Consider the following 17,045-nt stretch of genomic DNA (forward strand, 5'->3'; position numbering starts at 1 on the left):
TGACTATATTTTCTTTTTCGTTTTTTGGTAATAATGGTGTTTAAAGATGAAAGCTTGTTTTGTTTAGCCACTGTAATCCGTTGGGTTGGTCGTGAGCCCTTGGGCCCTGGCCGAGGCCAAGGGGAGACCAACCTACCACCACACACCCCAGCTATCCAATACCCCTAACCTACCCCTCCCTGCAGTCCCTCAGGAAGAAGGGAAATAGGCATACAGGCGGGCCTCGCGGCCGAACCGGAACCCACGCACACAGAGCCACTCGTGCGAGCCTCACGGCTGAACTGGAACCCAATCACACACAGGGAGGGGTGAAAGAACCCAGAGGGCCCCCCCGTGCCCCAAGATGCCAGACACGCGCTGAACACCAGCAATAGGGCAGAGGGAGAAACAAAGGACCAGAGCGGCCACGCCCACCCAGGGGACTAGCGCAGGACAGGGGAACTAACACAGCAACCCCCCCCCCCCCCCCCCCACCAGAGTAGGAAGCCCCAGGCAGAAGCCAGAGGAACCAGACACAAAAGGAAGGCAGAAAGCCTTTGCCTCAAACCCACTGTAGACAGAGGCAAACAGAACACAAAGGGTTAAGCTTGTAGAGCTAGCAGAGAGAGAGTTCCATAAATCAACAAACAATCAGAGAGAACCCTTCCCTTCCCCGAGAGGGAGCAGGGCCGATAGAACAAACACACTGGCAGAGGCAGGAACACCATACACACAGTACACAAAGGGTTAAACTCACTGAGCCAGCAGGCCGGGACACTGGGAAGAGAAATCCTTAAAACAAACAAACAAAGGAGAACGCTCTCACTCAGCCCAGAGCCCTGGAGGCTGAGCAATGCTCAGCCCCCACTAAACAAAGGAGCAGCTGACCCTGATTACAGAGCTACGCACACACACACACAGCAGCAGCTAACCCAGAGGGAAGGAAAAGAATACTCTAACACAACACAGATCCCTGTCAGAACCTAGAGCACGTTCTGAGAGAAAACTATTAGGCTTTCCAGTTACCACGAAGCGTAAGTAACTCAAAAGCAGAGAAACTCTTCAGCTGCAGGCTAAAGTACTATCCCCTGACGTCAGCACAACCCCTGGCAGCCAATCAGAAGAGACGTCCCCCCCTCCCCCTCAGCCAAACCGGCAGAATCATAACAGTCACTCACATTATTAATATGATTGACTATTTTGTGGAGATGGATTTTAAATTTCTGGATAAATTTCTTCTTTGAATACCAGACTTTGATATTTTGTCTTTCTGTCACAAGGGGCTCTGCTGAATCAAAGCATGCATATATAGTAAGAAGGAAATAAGGAATTATTTTGGGAGAACACACATCTGAGACATACCTGAAATGTGGTCTTTATATAACAAGCTAGTGAGTTCATGCTCTTGAAGTAAACTCAGTCAAAGCTTTTTCCCATAAATATAAAGAGGGTAATTTTTAACAGGATCTTCATGGGTAGAGCTGTGCTTTACCCATAGAAATGGGTTTTCTAAAATTGCCTACCCAATCTGTGTGTAAACTTAGCTGTGTACAGCCAGTATGTGTATATGATTCATTCCCAGTGATAAGGAGGGGTCTGTATTTACTCAAACGCTTTGCACCAAATTCAATAAACTATCACAGAGAACTTGTGAATACCCTAGAGCCCAGTACAAACTTTCCTAAGGTAATTTTCAAAGCTGAAGCATGTGCATACTTCACATTTCACAATCCGAGAAAAGTTGCATTGGCTCCTAATCAAAGAATGGATCATCTTCAAAATCTGCACCTTAGTCCACAAAATCGTATACGACAGACCTCTCATAGACTTACCAATAAGAACAAAGTCAGATCATCAAGATCCTACCTAAACCTACACTACCCAAATTGCAAAGGACTGAAATACAAAACAACTTATGCAGCCGCCATAAGCGCACAACTATGGAATGGGCTCCCAAAAGTTGTGAAAACAATCCACGACCACTTGAACTTCAGGAAATCACTAAAAACCAACCTCTTCAAAAAGGCCTACCCCAACGACCCCACGTAACCCTCTTCACCTACCAACACAGCATGACTATGATCGCACAGGACAACACATAATCTTCATCCATTTCGACCCTCCACTTATACCTGATACGATCACTATACAACTTCGTATTTGTCATCCACTGACTGGGCAAATGCCTTTGACGGTACTATGTAAGCCACATTGAGCCTGCAAATAGGTGGGAAAATGTGGGGTGCAAATGCAATAAATAAATAAAATAAACTGACCCCTAAAATGGAGAAAGTATTTTATAGAAACAGCAAGACTAGTTGGATCCTTCAAAATATCAAATAGCTATTTTCCCCATTTCTTTTGTTGCCTTATTTGCTCATAGTTTTGCATTTCCTTTTTTGTTGTTGTTTTGGTGTATTTTATATACTGTATTTCCCTATAAAATGTTGTCATGATGGCTATGCATCTGTTCCCTTTTAAACCATTTATCCACGGTCATTCAAGTTTCTGCTACAGAGCAAGCACTCTGTTATTCATAGCTCACATGTCTCATGTGTCCCTGACTCCCTCTACACTTGCAGTTTTTGAACTTAGTTTCTTACAGAGCAGCAAGTCCATTCAAGTGTACTTTGTAGTAGTAGTAGTAGTAGTAGTAGTAGTAGTAGTAGTACTTGCAAGGTCATTAGAGCACATGGTGAACTTATTGAGCTGTCTTGCTCTTGAAATAACAGCAACATGCTATATGAACCAGCTCCACCTGAAGAACAATTAGATGAATGTATTTTTTACAAAGCTTAGTTTCCTTCTCTTGTAATTACAACTAATTAGAGGCAGTACAATTTTCCTAAATTTTCAAAATCAAGCCAATGCAAATCCCATCGATCACCACCAACCCAGCCTCCAAATCATTATGAGTATTAACTTACACAAATAGAGCCTATATGGTAAGTAACTCTTCTTGCTACGGATGGGCAGTTGTATAAAAGCCCATTTCTGCAGGAAGCATTGTTTTACCTCAGAAAATAATTTTGATAGTAGCCCACTTTGTTTATAGAAAAAGCTTTGCCTGAGTTTATTTGTAGAGTGTGAGGTCACTGCTTTGTTAAATAAATTCCATCCCAGTGCTAATAATAGCCAGCTTTGTTTGTATTCTCCCAGAATATTCCCTTCCACATCATGTATGAACGCTTTGATTCAGCTACAATATGAGAAATGTAATTAATCCAGAAAAGTAATGTGCATCTCCTCAAAATGCAACCGCATATTTCTGTAAAGGAAAAAGGCAAATAGGGACTCCAGAAGCACCCATTAGAGGCAATTTGCACAAATGTCAAGGCCCCTTCCTGCTATGCTTTTCTAGGGAAATAGAATACAGTTATAGTACTTGTAGTTCGCTATTACCAAATATAGTTCTAAGCGGATTAACAATAAGAGGAACTAAAACGTACATCTAGGATCATACATCAGTATTTTTGAGAAGATTAGTAATTAACATATTTCCTATAAAAAATAGGTTTTAAATGCCTTCTTAAAACTATCAATATTAGGCAAAGCTCTAATGCTGTTTGGGAGTGACGACCATAGGGTGGCTGCTTGATAAAAAAAAGCTGTCTGCTTGATAAAAAAAAAGCTGTCTGAAATAATTTCCAGAAACTCACACCCTGAGGGTTTGAAAATGTTAAAGTGGTGTACAAGATGTTGCTTCCTATATCTCGGTCTACATTTTAATGTCACCACATAATTTGAGTCATCCCATATAGTATATTAAATACTAGACTACCTCTCAAAATGGCCGCTGATTAACGGACTCCAGAACCGTTGGCTCCGGGTACCGTCGCCGATCTTCCCCGTTGTTTGGTTGTATTTCTGCCAAATTTTGATCAGGACTGCCTTCATTAGTAACCACTGAGTTCCTTGGTTGCTTTCAGCCTTTCTGACCACACAACCAGCGAGTCTATGCGACCGTTGACTTTTCCCGCACGGCAGGCCTTCCCTGTGGTGCCCGCCTTCATCGCCGTTCACCTTTGTTGTTGGTCAGTAACCTCTTCCTTTCAGCTGATCGCTACTGGAGTCTCGCTGCCTAAGAGTGGTTTTCAGCGCTGCCTCTTTTCTACTGCTGTTTCCGTGTTTCGGAGGAGGATCCCCATCTTGACGCTGGTCAGCTGTTATTTGCTGGCAACCTCCCTCCTGTCAGCTGATTGCTGCTGCGGTTTCGGCGCCTGGGGTCTGAGGAGAGTGATCCAGCAGGCCGGTCATTGCTGAGCGGGCGCCATGGCATGCGATGGGGCCGTTGGTAAAGTGGAGCTGCCAGGCTACGTCTGCTGGAGCATATCAGAGTTGCAGGCCCGGCTGGCGGAGATCGCGGCCCGGTGCTCTCCATCTTCATCTTCATCCTCGGCACTGCCGGTTCAACGCGATGCCAATCTGCAAGATGGATGTTTGGCGCCGCTCAATTGGCGGCACTTCCCTGGTGCCTTTGTGTGCCGATTCTTCACCAGCCTTTCCAATGTCTCCCGCAGGCCGCGGTCGTCACCTGCACTACTTGTCTTAGGCATCTGTCACTACCTTCTCGGCTTTGCTGTCCTGTTCGCCTGCCTTAATGAGTCTCAGTGAGTCAAGACCTGATTTTGGACTTTTCCTTCCTTCCTCCCTCCTCTTTTTTGCTTTCATTTCCCTGCCTACTTATTTATTTGTTTTAAGATTGTATTTATTTCCCCTTCCCTTCCTTCTTTCTCTGTTACTTCTACCCTCTCAATTCTCATTGTAATTATTTCATTAGTTCATTGTAAGCCGCTTTGGGGCTGTTACACTGCGGCAAAAGGCGGGGTATAAATGACCTAAATAAATAAATAATTTAACTGGAAGCTAATGAGTCGTTTCATAGAATGGAGTAATATACATGGAAACTTTCAAAGAAAAGATTATATATGCATTGCAGTATTTTGTATGGCTTGTAAATGTTTTAAAAGACTCGTTGCTACCCCTAAGTAGACTATATTGCAATAGTCCAGTTTATTCAGAATCAAGGCCTGAACTACCAGCTGTGGTAGTTCTGTGTGAGATCCAGGGGAAACAGGTTTGATTCCTACTGCAGCTTCTTGTGATTCTTGTCAAGTCACTCTCCATTGCCCCAGGTATAAAATAAGTACCTGTATATAATATGTAAACTCCTTTGATTGTAACCACAGAAAGGCAGTATATCTAATCCCATCCCTTTTCCCTTTCCTTTCTTAAACAGACTACCATCGAAGAAAGCATAAAAACATTCACATTGTTTTCTTGAAGCTCCAAGGGGTGTGCTTTATACATGCAAAGAAAGACAAACTATAATAACATATATTTTTCCATATCATCAAGCTGATCAATCCATAGACTGGTGGGTTGTGTCCATCTACCAGCAGGTGGAGATAGAGAGCAAACTTTTGCCTCCCTATATGTGGTCATGTGCTGCCGGAAACTCCTCAGTATGTTCTCTATCTCAGCAGGTGGTGGTCACACACAGCAGCAGCTCTGGCTAGGCCTCCAAGCCTAATTTTTAGGTTTTGTTGAGTGCCTGGGGTTGAGGGCTCTTTTGAGCAAGTGCAAACCTGGTGGTGCCAGGTCCCTCCTTTTCTCCCCCCTCCCGCTGGCTCCGTTAAAAAAAAAAAAAAAATTTTTGAACGTCCTTAAAGGCGTTTATTTCGACGTTTATTTAAGCGTCTATTGCAGCTACTCACTGGGACACCAGGTCGTTACAACTCGGAGCGGACAGCAGGTAATTTTTACCTTTTTATAGCGGGCAGGGGGTTCCCCGATTCTTCTCCTCGTGGCATATGGCGTCGGAGGGCGAGGGCGCAAAGGGTCGCTCCCCGGGTCGCTTGAGCGCTTCTAGAGGGGATGCGGGGGTCTTAAAGCCTGATTCGCCCTTGTTGGGTGACAGTTTCGTGACCGATGAATGTCCCGGTCCTTCCTCCGGCGTGGCGGTTTTTCCCGCCATAAACGCCCATCCCCCGCTCCTCGCCTCCGCCATCTTGGCCGGCCACGCGGCTCGGACGGCTTCTTCTTGGGCCGCCCTTGAGGTTGGAGACATTAATGCCATGAACGCCCTTAATTTGGGCGACGGCACAGAAGCGGCTAAAGTTAAGAGCCGTTCTTCCCGCGCGGCTCCTTCGCGGAGTTTCGCGCCGGACGCCATTTTGGATGCGCAGCATGTCTCTCCCCCGCTATTGCGAGCGCCGGTTGAGGGTGCGTCTAGGGCTGTTGCCCAGGCTGCGGAAGTGCATAGTCTGGGGGGTTTCTCCCCCGAGTTTGTTTTGCTGCTGCATCAGGCCTTCCTCATGCACAACGCTGCCCCTGCTCCCTCGTCTGGTAAAGAGGTTGAGGTTCCCAGAGGTAAACGCCCTCGGGTTGATTCCCAGGCCTTGGAGGAATTTGTCTCCTCCGATGTAGATGAGGGCAGCGTGTCTGAGGTCTCCCAACGGTCCTTTGCGGATTCCTTGGAGGAGACGGATCCCCGCTCGGATGGAGCGGATGACCCCTCTGCAGCGCGGCTTTTTAGCCCAGAGGATTTGCCCAACCTGTTGTTACAGGCCATGGACACTTTGAAGATTTCCTCTCCGGAGGACGTCTCTCCCTCAGCCCCTGTTGGCTCTGCCATTATGCTGGGGACGAAGCGCCCGCCTAGAACCTTCCACGTGCATGATGCCATGCACACCTTAATTTCGGCTCAATGGGATGTCCCAGAAGCGAGCCTGAAAGTGGCTAGGGCTATGTCCCGCCTCTATCCTTTGGCTGTGAGTGAACGTGAGGCCTATCTGTGGCCTACCGTGGATTCTTTAATCACTGCGGTGACTAAGAAAACGGCGTTGCCGGTGGAAGGTGGCACGGCCCTAAAGGACGCCCAAGACAGAAGATTGGAGGCGGCCTTAAGGTCGTCCTTTGAGGCGGCTGCTTTAAGTTTGCAGGCCTCAGTTTGCGGCTCCTATGTGGCCAGGGCGTGCCTGACTATGGTACAGCGGGCTTCCCCCTCGGATCATTCCTTGAGGGCTGATTGGCCGGCCCTGGAATCGGGCTTAGCCTATTTGGCAGACTTGCTGTATGATGTCTTGAGGGCCTCAGCGAAAGGCATGGCTCAGACAATCTCTGCGCGGCGGTGGCTTTGGCTGAAACATTGGTCTGCTGACCACGCCTCTAAATCCCGCCTGGCTAGGTTGCCTTTTAAAGGCAAGCTGCTCTTTGGGGTCGAGCTGGACCAAATCGTGACCGATCTCGGCACGTCTAAGGGCAAGAAATTACCAGAGGTCAGGGCTCGGGCTAGTACTCGTCCCGGTACCTCCAGAGGACGGTTGCAGGAAGCCCGTCGGTACCGCCCGGGCAAGTCGGGTTCCTCTGCCCCCTCTTCCTTCAAGAGGAATTTCTCCCCCAAGCAGCATTCCTTTCGCAGAGACCGCCGTCCCGGAGGTGCTTCCTCCGGTCCTCCCCCAGGGTCTCGTACCCAATGACGGGGTCTTGGTCCACGCCCCAGTGCAAATTGGAGGACGGCTGTCCTCGTTTCTGGGCGAGTGGACCACAATAACTTCAGACGCGTGGGTGCTGGAAGTCATCAGAGACGGCTACAAACTAGAGTTCTGCCGACCCTTAAAAGACGGGTTTGTACTCTCTCCCTGCAAGTCTCCGGTCAAAGCTGTGGCAGTGCAGCAGACCTTGGACAATCTGATCCGCCTGGGCGCGGTCGTTCCGGTGCCAGAAAGTCAGCTTGGCAAGGGACGTTACTCCATTTACTTTGTGGTACCAAAGAAAGGAGGTTCTGTCCGGCCTATCCTCGACCTCAAAGGGGTCAATCGGGCCTTGAAAGTGCGGCACTTTCGCATGGAGACTCTCCGCTCTGTTATAGTGGCAGTGAAGGCAGGAGAGTTCCTGGCATCCTTGGACATCAAGGAAGCGTACCTGCATATTCCCATCTGGCCTCCTCATCAACGCTTTCTGCGTTTTGCAGTCCTGGGACGACACTTCCAGTTCAGAGCCCTCCCTTTCGGGTTGGCTACTGCTCCGCGGACCTTTTCCAAAGTAATGGTGGTCATCGCGGCCTTCCTACGAAAGGAAAGGGTACAAGTCCATCCTTATCTGGACGACTGGTTGATCCGAGCCCCCTCTTATGCAGAGTGCGGCAAAGCTGTGGACCGGGTAGTTGCTCTTTTGAGCTCCCTGGGATGGATCATCAACTGGGAGAAGAGCCAGCTGCGCCCGACTCAGTCCCTGGAGTACCTGGGAGTTCGATTAGACACCCAAGTGGGCAGAGTGTTCCTGCCAGACAATCGGATTGTCAAACTTCAGGCTCAGGTGGACCAGTTCCTAGTAGCCTCTCCCCTTTGGGCTTGGGACTATGTGCAGCTGTTGGGCTCTATGACGGCCACGATGGAAGTAGTGCCCTGGGCCAGGGCTCATATGAGACCACTTCAACACTCTTTGCTGCAGCGCTGGACTCCGATGTCGGAGGATTATGCTGTGCGCCTTCCCTTGGACCCAGCAGTGCGCAAGGCGCTGAGCTGGTGGATGCAGACAGACAAGTTGTCTGCGGGAATGCCTCTGGTGACCCCAGAGTGGATTGTCGTCACGACGGACGCCTCGTTGTCGGGCTGGGGAGCCCACTGCTTGGGACGGACAGCGCAGGGGCTCTGGTCTCCTGCAGAGGCAAAGTGGTCTATCAACCTCCTGGAACTCAGAGCCATTCGGTTGGCGCTTTTGGAGTTCATCCCGGTACTGGTGTTGAAGCCTGTACGGGTCCTGTCGGACAATGCCACGGCTGTGGCCTATGTCAACCGCCAGGGAGGTACCAAGAGCGCCCCTCTAGCCAAGGAGGCTATGAGTCTTTGCCAGTGGGCGGAAGCGAACCTGGAGCAGCTTTCAGCGGCCCACATTGCCGGAGTCATGAATGTCAAGGCGGACTTTCTCAGTCGCCATACCTTGGAGCCCGGAGAGTGGCAGCTATCTGCTCAGGCGTTCTTGGACATCACGAAGCGCTGGGGCCAGCCGAGCCTAGATCTGATGGCGTCATCGGCCAATTGCCAAGTGCCGCGCTTTTTCAGCAGAGGACGGGACCCTCGATCCCTGGGAGTAGATGCTCTTCTCCAACAGTGGCCGACACAAGAGCTTCTCTATGTGTTCCCGCCCTGGCCCATGTTGGGCAGGGTGCTAGACCGGGTGGCAAAGCATCCCGGCAGGGTAATCCTGGTGGGTCCGGATTGGCCCAGGCGTCCCTGGTATGCGGACTTGATCAGGCTCTCAGTCGACGATCCTCTGCGGCTGCCAGTGGAGCAGGGCCTGTTACATCAGGGTCCTGTGGTGATGGAGGATCCCTCCCCCTTTGGTCTTACGGCCTGGCTATTGAGCGGCAGCGTCTGAGGAAGAAGGGCTTCTCAGACAAGGTCATCGCCACTATGCTGAGAGCGAGGAAGCGCTCTACTTCTACTGCTTACGCCAGGGTTTGGCGTATCTTTGCAGCGTGGTGTGAAGCAGGCTCACTTTCTCCCTTCACTGCTCCAATTTCTTCAGTGTTGGCGTTCCTGCAAGAAGGTCTGGAGAAAGGCCTGTCGCTCAGTTCCCTTAAAGTCCAGGTAGCGGCTCTGGCTTGCTTCAGGGGCCGCCTGAAGGGTGCTTCCCTGGCTTCGCAGCCAGATGTGGTGCGCTTTCTCAAGGGAGTTAATCACCTGCGCCCTCCTCTGCACTCAGTGGTGCCTGCGTGGAATCTCAACCTGGTACTAAGAGCATTGCAGAAGCCGCCTTTTGAACCCTTGTCGAGGGCATCTCTGAAAGACCTGACGTTGAAAGCAGTCTTTTTGGTGGCTATCACTTCAGCCAGAAGAGTTTCCGAGCTCCAGGCGCTCTCATGTCGAGAGCCTTTTCTGCAGTTCACTGAGGCAGGAGTGACTATTCGCACAATGCCTTCCTTCCTGCCCAAGATTGTTTCTCGCTTCCATGTGAATCAGCAGCTCTGTCTCCCTTCCTTTCGTAGGGAGGACTACCCAGAGGAGTACTCTGCTCTTAAATATCTGGATGTGAGACGAGTCATCATCAGATACTTGGAAGTGACCAATGATTTCCGGAAATCGGATCATCTGTTTGTCCTGTTTGCAGGTCCTCGTAAGGGTCTGCAGGCTGCTAAGCCTACAGTGGCAAGATGGGTCAAGGAAGCCATTGCAGCGGCTTATGTGGCCGCGGGGAAGGTGCCGCCTATCCAGCTGAAGGCTCACTCCACGAGAGCTCAGGCGGCCTCGATGGCAGAGGCCGGATCCGTCTCCTTGGAAGAGATATGCAAGGCGGCAACTTGGGCTTCGGCTCATACATTCTCCAAGCATTACCGTTTGACTGTGGCTGCACGGGCGGAGGCCCGGTTTGGAGCTTCAGTGTTGAGGTCAGGGATTTCAATGTCCCGCCCTGGGTGAGTACTGATAATTTTCTTTCCATTAATCATAGCTGATCAATCCATAGCCCCTCCCAGATATCTGTACTGTTTTTATTCTGGTTGCATTTCAGGTTCAAGTTTAGTCTTCAGTTACTTCAGAAAGACTTCGTGTTCAAGTTTTTTCACTTGGATTCTTCAAGAGTTAAGACGAGTTTGTGTTACAGTGAGCTGCTGCATTCCTCTCCCCTCCGTTTTACGGGGCTGGATTGAGACTTAAAATTCTGCCGGCACTCCCTCCCGCTTCGTGCGGCTGTAGGGCAGCTTTGTACCCCTCCCGCTTCGGCGGTGTTAGGGTCAGTCAGCTCCTCCCGCGGTTGCGGTTGCAGGATAAGCCAGATCCCCCCGCATCGGCGGGTGTGGTGTCCCTCCCCCGCTCCGCGGGGATGAGCTGGACGGATTCCCCTCCCCCACTTGTGTGGGGATGAGCTGGGTTAATTCCCCTCCCCCGTTTCGGCGGTGGTGAGCTGGGCAGAGTGTCCCTTCGTGGGTGTAATTCTCTAAGTGCTGAGTCCTGCGGATGGAGCTTTGATATCGACATACTGAGGAGTTTCCGGCAGCACATGACCACATATAGGGAGGCAAAAGTTTGCTCTCTATCGCCACCTGCTGGTAGATGGACACAACCCACCAGTCTATGGATTGATCAGCTATGATTAATGGAAAGAAAATTATCAGGTATGATTATACATAATTTTACCTTTAAGTGCTTTCTGAAGAATTATGTGATTTTGCTGATCTATTCAGCCATCATGCACGGCATACAGTTGAATTTAACATAAAAGCAACTTGTGTGAGAAAGGCACCATTGAAAATTTAATATGTAAAGATGACAAAGGTAATACAGTACAGTGTACAGAGCACGAAATACTGCAGTGCTGTACAAGTTCAGCATGAAATTTACTGTAATAGTCTCCCACAATTTCTACTGAGTTATTTGCATGCTGTTGGTTTATGACAGGCTAAGACAACTATCCAGAGCTTAGTGCTGAAAATAGCAGATGTCACTGAAAAAAACGGTATTGCGGATATCCAGTTTGCTATTGAGCCAGGTGGATGCATGAACAGGAGGCTCTCACCATTGAAGCAGAAGATCGTTATAGAAAATCGTTACACACATCCTTTTTGTAAAAGATTGTGTATAATTTCTTTAGCGTCTATCAATGAGAAATCATCTAAAAATGAAGCGCAATTTGTGGTGCAGTCTGCGCTTAAAAGGCACAAGACGACACTACCTTCACCTGACAAGGCTGGTAACCAATGCAGCCCTGATGCAGAGGAGGATCCAGTAATGTTGAAACTTAAAACTTGCCATTTCTAGAGATTTGCGGCAGGAGTTAGAAGAAATCCATTTGCAGATTGCTTTCTTTCATCAGCTTTTGGAGACTCTTGAGGGGCGCACTACTAATTTGGAAGCAGGTTTTCTCATAGGTTATGACTAACACAGCGGCGATTGCAAAACTCCAGAAAAGCTTTGAGAACCTATCTAATCATTACATAACATTAGGATCCTTGGTCTGCCGGAAGGCGCTGAAAGGTTGGATATAATTTCATTCTTGAAAAGCTGGTTACCACAATTTTAGACTTGGATCTAGTGAAACCCCTTGAATTTGAAAGGGCTCACCTTGCTCCTTCCAGGCTAGTTTCTGGGGCCAAACGTCCGCGCCTGGTCATAGCTAAGTTACAGCATTACCAGCACACTCCACATACGCTTATGGTTGCAAAATGAAAGCCTTACTTCCTGTATCAGGGACAGAAGATACTTATAATCTCTGATCTGGCAGCCAGTTCTGCAGCTAAAAGTTCAACTTTGATAGGATCTTAAAGATATTGGTGTTTGATGTACCCTTCTCAAATGTAGGTACCACATAATAATCGTACGGATTATTATACTGATTCAGAGCTTCTGAGAAGATGGATTCAAGAAGTAAAGATGGAGTGACATGCTGTATTCTCGTGGAATGAGTTCCCTTTATTTTTGCCTTACTTCTGCATTGCGAATTGATACAGCACAGTGTGTGACTTTATTATGATGATTTGATCCCTGTTTGCACAAATGTGCTTTGCAGTAGACATTTTGATGGCTCTTTCCAGCCCTCATTGACCTAGTATCTATATATTATTTTTTACTCTTTTATGATTTCTTAAATTTCAGTACTGTTCTCATGTTTGCTCCTGTAGTTTCTTTTTGGATGACTGTTGATTGAGGTGGTTACTCTGCATGGTCTTCTCAGATTAAGTTTGGTTTCTGTTTTTGTTTGTACTCTGTATATTGCATGGTTGGAGTAGTTTGTTTGGTCTCGTTCCTTGAATGACACAAAGTGTGGTGAAAACATTTTCTTTGGGTGTATGCATATTCTGTTTGCATTGTTTGTGTGTTTAGTAATATTGGGATGTTCTGTATGTGTGTTGTTTTACTTGTAAGAAGCATGCTTGGTGTTCTTAGTGTTCTCACTGTTTGGAAGTTCTTAGGACCCACTCTGGAAACTTATTTAGATTTATTTTGTGGAACAACTTTAGATTATATAGTTTGGTTTTATGTCCTCATTTCTATGCTTTTTATGTGTCCAGAAATAATATTGATATACTTTTTCTTCAAGAAACACATTTAAATATTGATGCATGCCTTAAGTTGAAATTTGCTTAAGCTGCTGGGTATATTTATTACCATGCAGTGAGCAAAAAAAGTGGGGTTTCTTATGTGTTGATGATTAGCTCTCTCAAATTGACAGTTCTGTATGTCTATGCCCCCAATTCCAAAACGCCTTAATTTATGCAACATCTTCAGGAGCTATTGTTGGAATATGGGGATGCTGCTTGGAGGCAATTTCAATCTCCCTCTTGACTACATCATGGATTGCCATTCCACTTGTGTTTCTTGTCCTGAAATGTGGCAGGTGCTACAATCACTGAAGCAGGATTGCAGTTTGGTGGACCCATGACAATTGCTACATCTGATGGATAACGACTTTACCTTCTTTTCTGCTATACCGATTTTATACCAGAATTGATTACTTACCTTCTTTTCTTCTATACATCAAGCTTATACTAGAATTGATTATTTTCTATTCTCCAAGTCCTGCATGTCTGGTGTTACAGATTCTACAACTGATTCTGTTTTGCTTTCAGATCATGCTCTGATATCTCTCAAAATGCAATTGTTATTGCCTAGACCCAATAAGAGCTGGAAATTCAACACGTGCTTTTTGGAGGGTTCATAGTTTATTTCTAGAATAACTGGTTTCTTAATGATTTTATTCCTCATAATGTTTCTGGGAATTTACCCCTATCTATTGTTTGGGAGGCTTTTAAAGTAAACCTATGGGGTGAAGTTATTTTTTATGCCACTTGGCTTAGGAAGAAAGGCTTGGAAGATCTTCAGTGGCTGAAGACAGATATCTCTCAACTGGAACAGCAACATATTCTAACAGGAAGTTCAAATTCACTTTATTCACTGATTTTATTGAAATATGACTATAATCAATGTTGTAGTATTCGTTCTTGCCATGATCTTGTTGTACAAAGGTCTGGGCAATATATTTTTGCCAATAAATCTGGTCGGTTACTAGCTCACTCTCTTAATAGAAAACAGTGCCAAAGGATTGCTATGATTTTTTTTTCATCTGATGAGGACAGTTAACAAGCAACATAGACATGACTAAGGAATTTGAATTCTCCTACAATATTTTTCAGTTCAGTTTCCACTGATGGTTCATTAATGGATTCTTTTCTTCAAGGCCTATCACATCAGACACTAGCAAAACCTCAACAGAGGCTCTTGGCTCACCGATCACTACAGAAAAGATTGACTCAGCTATTAAAGGTTTCAAGTTTATTATAGTTTACTATGCCTCCAGCCGGGAATGCCATCTAGGCGGATTACAAAGTATACAAATATATAAGAGAGAGAAATATTGTGTGAACTCAAATAGACAGGTTAGAGGGGAAGAAATCCATATATTGAGTAAAATAGAGGGAAGGAATAAACATAAGGGATATTCTTAGTCATTCCAGATTCATAATTGGGTGGTCTGCAAAGAAAAGAAGTTTTAATGGAAAGCATCTTGAAATAATGTCTGAAGTTTGGATGTGAAAGCCAGTATAGAGGTTGAGTGTCTTAAGATGGCTAGTAGGAGGTTCCAAAATTGGGGACCTTGAACAGAGAAAATGGGAGCACGAACATGCTCATGAATAAGTTGTTTAAAAGTTGGGACAACAAGCAAGTTGTGGCTCTGGGAGCAGAGAGAAGGGAGTATATAGAAGTAGAAGATGATAGAGATAAAGAGGTTCCTTTGATATCAGAGTTTTAAAGATTAAAAAAAAGAAGTTTGTAGGTAAATCAGTGGTTGATTGGGAGCCAGTGGGAGTTCTTCAGCAGTGGTCTAATATGGTCAGATATTTTGGCATTAAAGACTAACCAAATGGCAGTATTCTGTTCAAGTTGTAAACATTGTATGTCTTTAAGTCAAAGACCTTTATAGAGGGAATTGTAGTAGTCAAGTTGGGATATGATGAGTGAGTGGATCAAAGTAGTGAGAGCTGAGGAATGTAGGAGAGATTGAATGGAGCAAATAAGTCTTATTCTGAAGAAAGCATGCTTTACTTCGTATTTGTGTCTGGTAGTTTATCATCAATGAATACTCCTAAAATACAAGTGATCCGGTACTTTGGAATAAGTGTGTTACAAAGGTAAATAGGCAAAATGGGATTTTGACCAATGCAGTTGGTGAATATCAGAACTTTAGATTTGTCAGGATTCAGGACGGCGGAGATCTTAGAGCCAGTTTGTTCCTTTAAGTAGATTATCACTGATATTTGAGAAAACTGTTGGACTGAAATCATCTATTAGAGAAAGTAGTTGGATATCATCAGCATATATATCTTCTATCACGTTAGCTAGAAAATGAAGGTTTGCGATTGGTCGAAAAGTATTGGGATCAGAGGAAGACTAGGAAGTGTGTTTAATTTTGGGGTATACTATTGCAGATTTCCAGGGTCTTGGGTCTTCTCCTGATTGAAGGCTACGGTGAACCATAACATGAATAAATGAAAGGAATGTATCTAAAAATCTTTAATCAAGTTTGATGAAGAAGGATCTAGTGGAGATGTGGTTGAATTAAGTGACATTATAGTATACCTAAGTTGATAGGTGAAAGGTAGTTATGGCCACAGATAAGGCTCTTGCTCCAGACAGAAACCTGGTGGAGTTCTACAAAATGTTTTGCAACTCCTTTGCTCCTGTCAGTCAGGATTTATATCATTACTTATGGAAAAATCTACATTTGCAAGGAAGATTTGCTGAAGACTTTAGTGGCCATAGTATCCAAGCCTAGAGGGATCTTTTCAAGGTAGCAAACTACAGGCCTATCTCTTTGCTCAACCTGGACTGCAAGATCCTGGCCAATGTCTTGGCCATACCTTTCAAAAAGGTTCTGGGCTCGCTTATTCATCATAATCAGGTGGGCTTTATGAGGGGCCTCTACACTGGTGATAATGCATGTACTTTTCTTGCTTTGTTTGATTTAGCCAAACGAAATGGTGTGTCATCTGTAGCTATTAATTTGGACACCAAGAAGGCATTTGATATGGTTGAGCGGCCATACCTTTCCGGCGTCCTTTGATGGTTTCGCTGTTCAGATTAATTTGTACAATGGATAAAAGTATTATATACTATGCCTAAATCTCGACTTCAAATTAATGACTGTTTATCTGCTGGCATACTGTTGTCTAGGGGTACATGCCAAGGCTGTGCTCTCTCACCTCTTCTTTTTAATCTTTTGCCTTAGAGCCACTGTTGATTACTATCCAACACTTTTCTTTGATCCATGGTTTTTCCTTAACATCCCGACAATATAAAGTGTTGCCATATGGTGACTACTTGTTGTATTCTTAATTGACCCTATATCATCTATTAAAACACTATTGAAATTGCTATGGCACTTTTCAAAATTTGCTGGGTACAGAATAATTTGGGAAAAATCTGAGGCCATGCCGCGCAATGATTGCACCTTTCAGTCCGATTTGGGCCAATGTACCCTCAGATGTGCCCCGCTGTCTCTTAAATATTTGGGTATATTGGTTTATAAGGATAGAGACCATCTGATGGAATTGAATCTATCTGCTCTTAGGGCCAGAACAGACAAATTAAGAACTCAATGGGCTCCACTGGACCTCACACGGTGGGGGTGCTTAGAATCTATTAAAATGACCATTTTGCCAACTTCCAGCAGAGCTCACAGCCAGGATGGCTACTCACTAAAACAACTCCGCAAAGCCTCCTCCATTCCTTCACCCCTGACAACCCCTTAGGCTGAGTGGGTAGCCCTCTGCAGTACCCCAAGATGATCTTTGGAGATGCAGGGCTAGAGTGGCAGCTCCAAGGTTCTGGTCACTGCACAGGGAATGAATGTGGCCCTTGATTAGTTGGATGAGCCAAGTCCGGAGTTACAAGAGTCCTGCTTGAAGCACTGAGGCAGGCGGAAGTGTGTGGCACAGCCCGAACTGCTTTGGAGAGGCCGCCATGTTGACAGCTCTGCTCAGTGGGAACTCTGTTTGGAGTGCTGCGGCTGACATGATGTGGCGAGAAGTGACAGCACTACTTGGGCAGCTCAGGAGAGGCCGGGGCAGC

At 46.2% G+C, this 17,045-nt stretch overlaps 1 protein-coding gene across 1 annotated transcript in view; it reads left to right on the forward strand.

Annotated features, from left to right (window-relative positions):
* Nucleotides 1-17,045, forward strand: part of HTT (huntingtin) — a 990,576-nt gene that overhangs the window by 454,756 nt on the left and 518,775 nt on the right. The window lies entirely within an intron of this gene.

This window comes from Microcaecilia unicolor, chromosome 2, assembly GCF_901765095.1.
Source record: "Microcaecilia unicolor chromosome 2, aMicUni1.1, whole genome shotgun sequence".
NCBI lineage: Eukaryota > Metazoa > Chordata > Amphibia > Gymnophiona > Siphonopidae > Microcaecilia > Microcaecilia unicolor.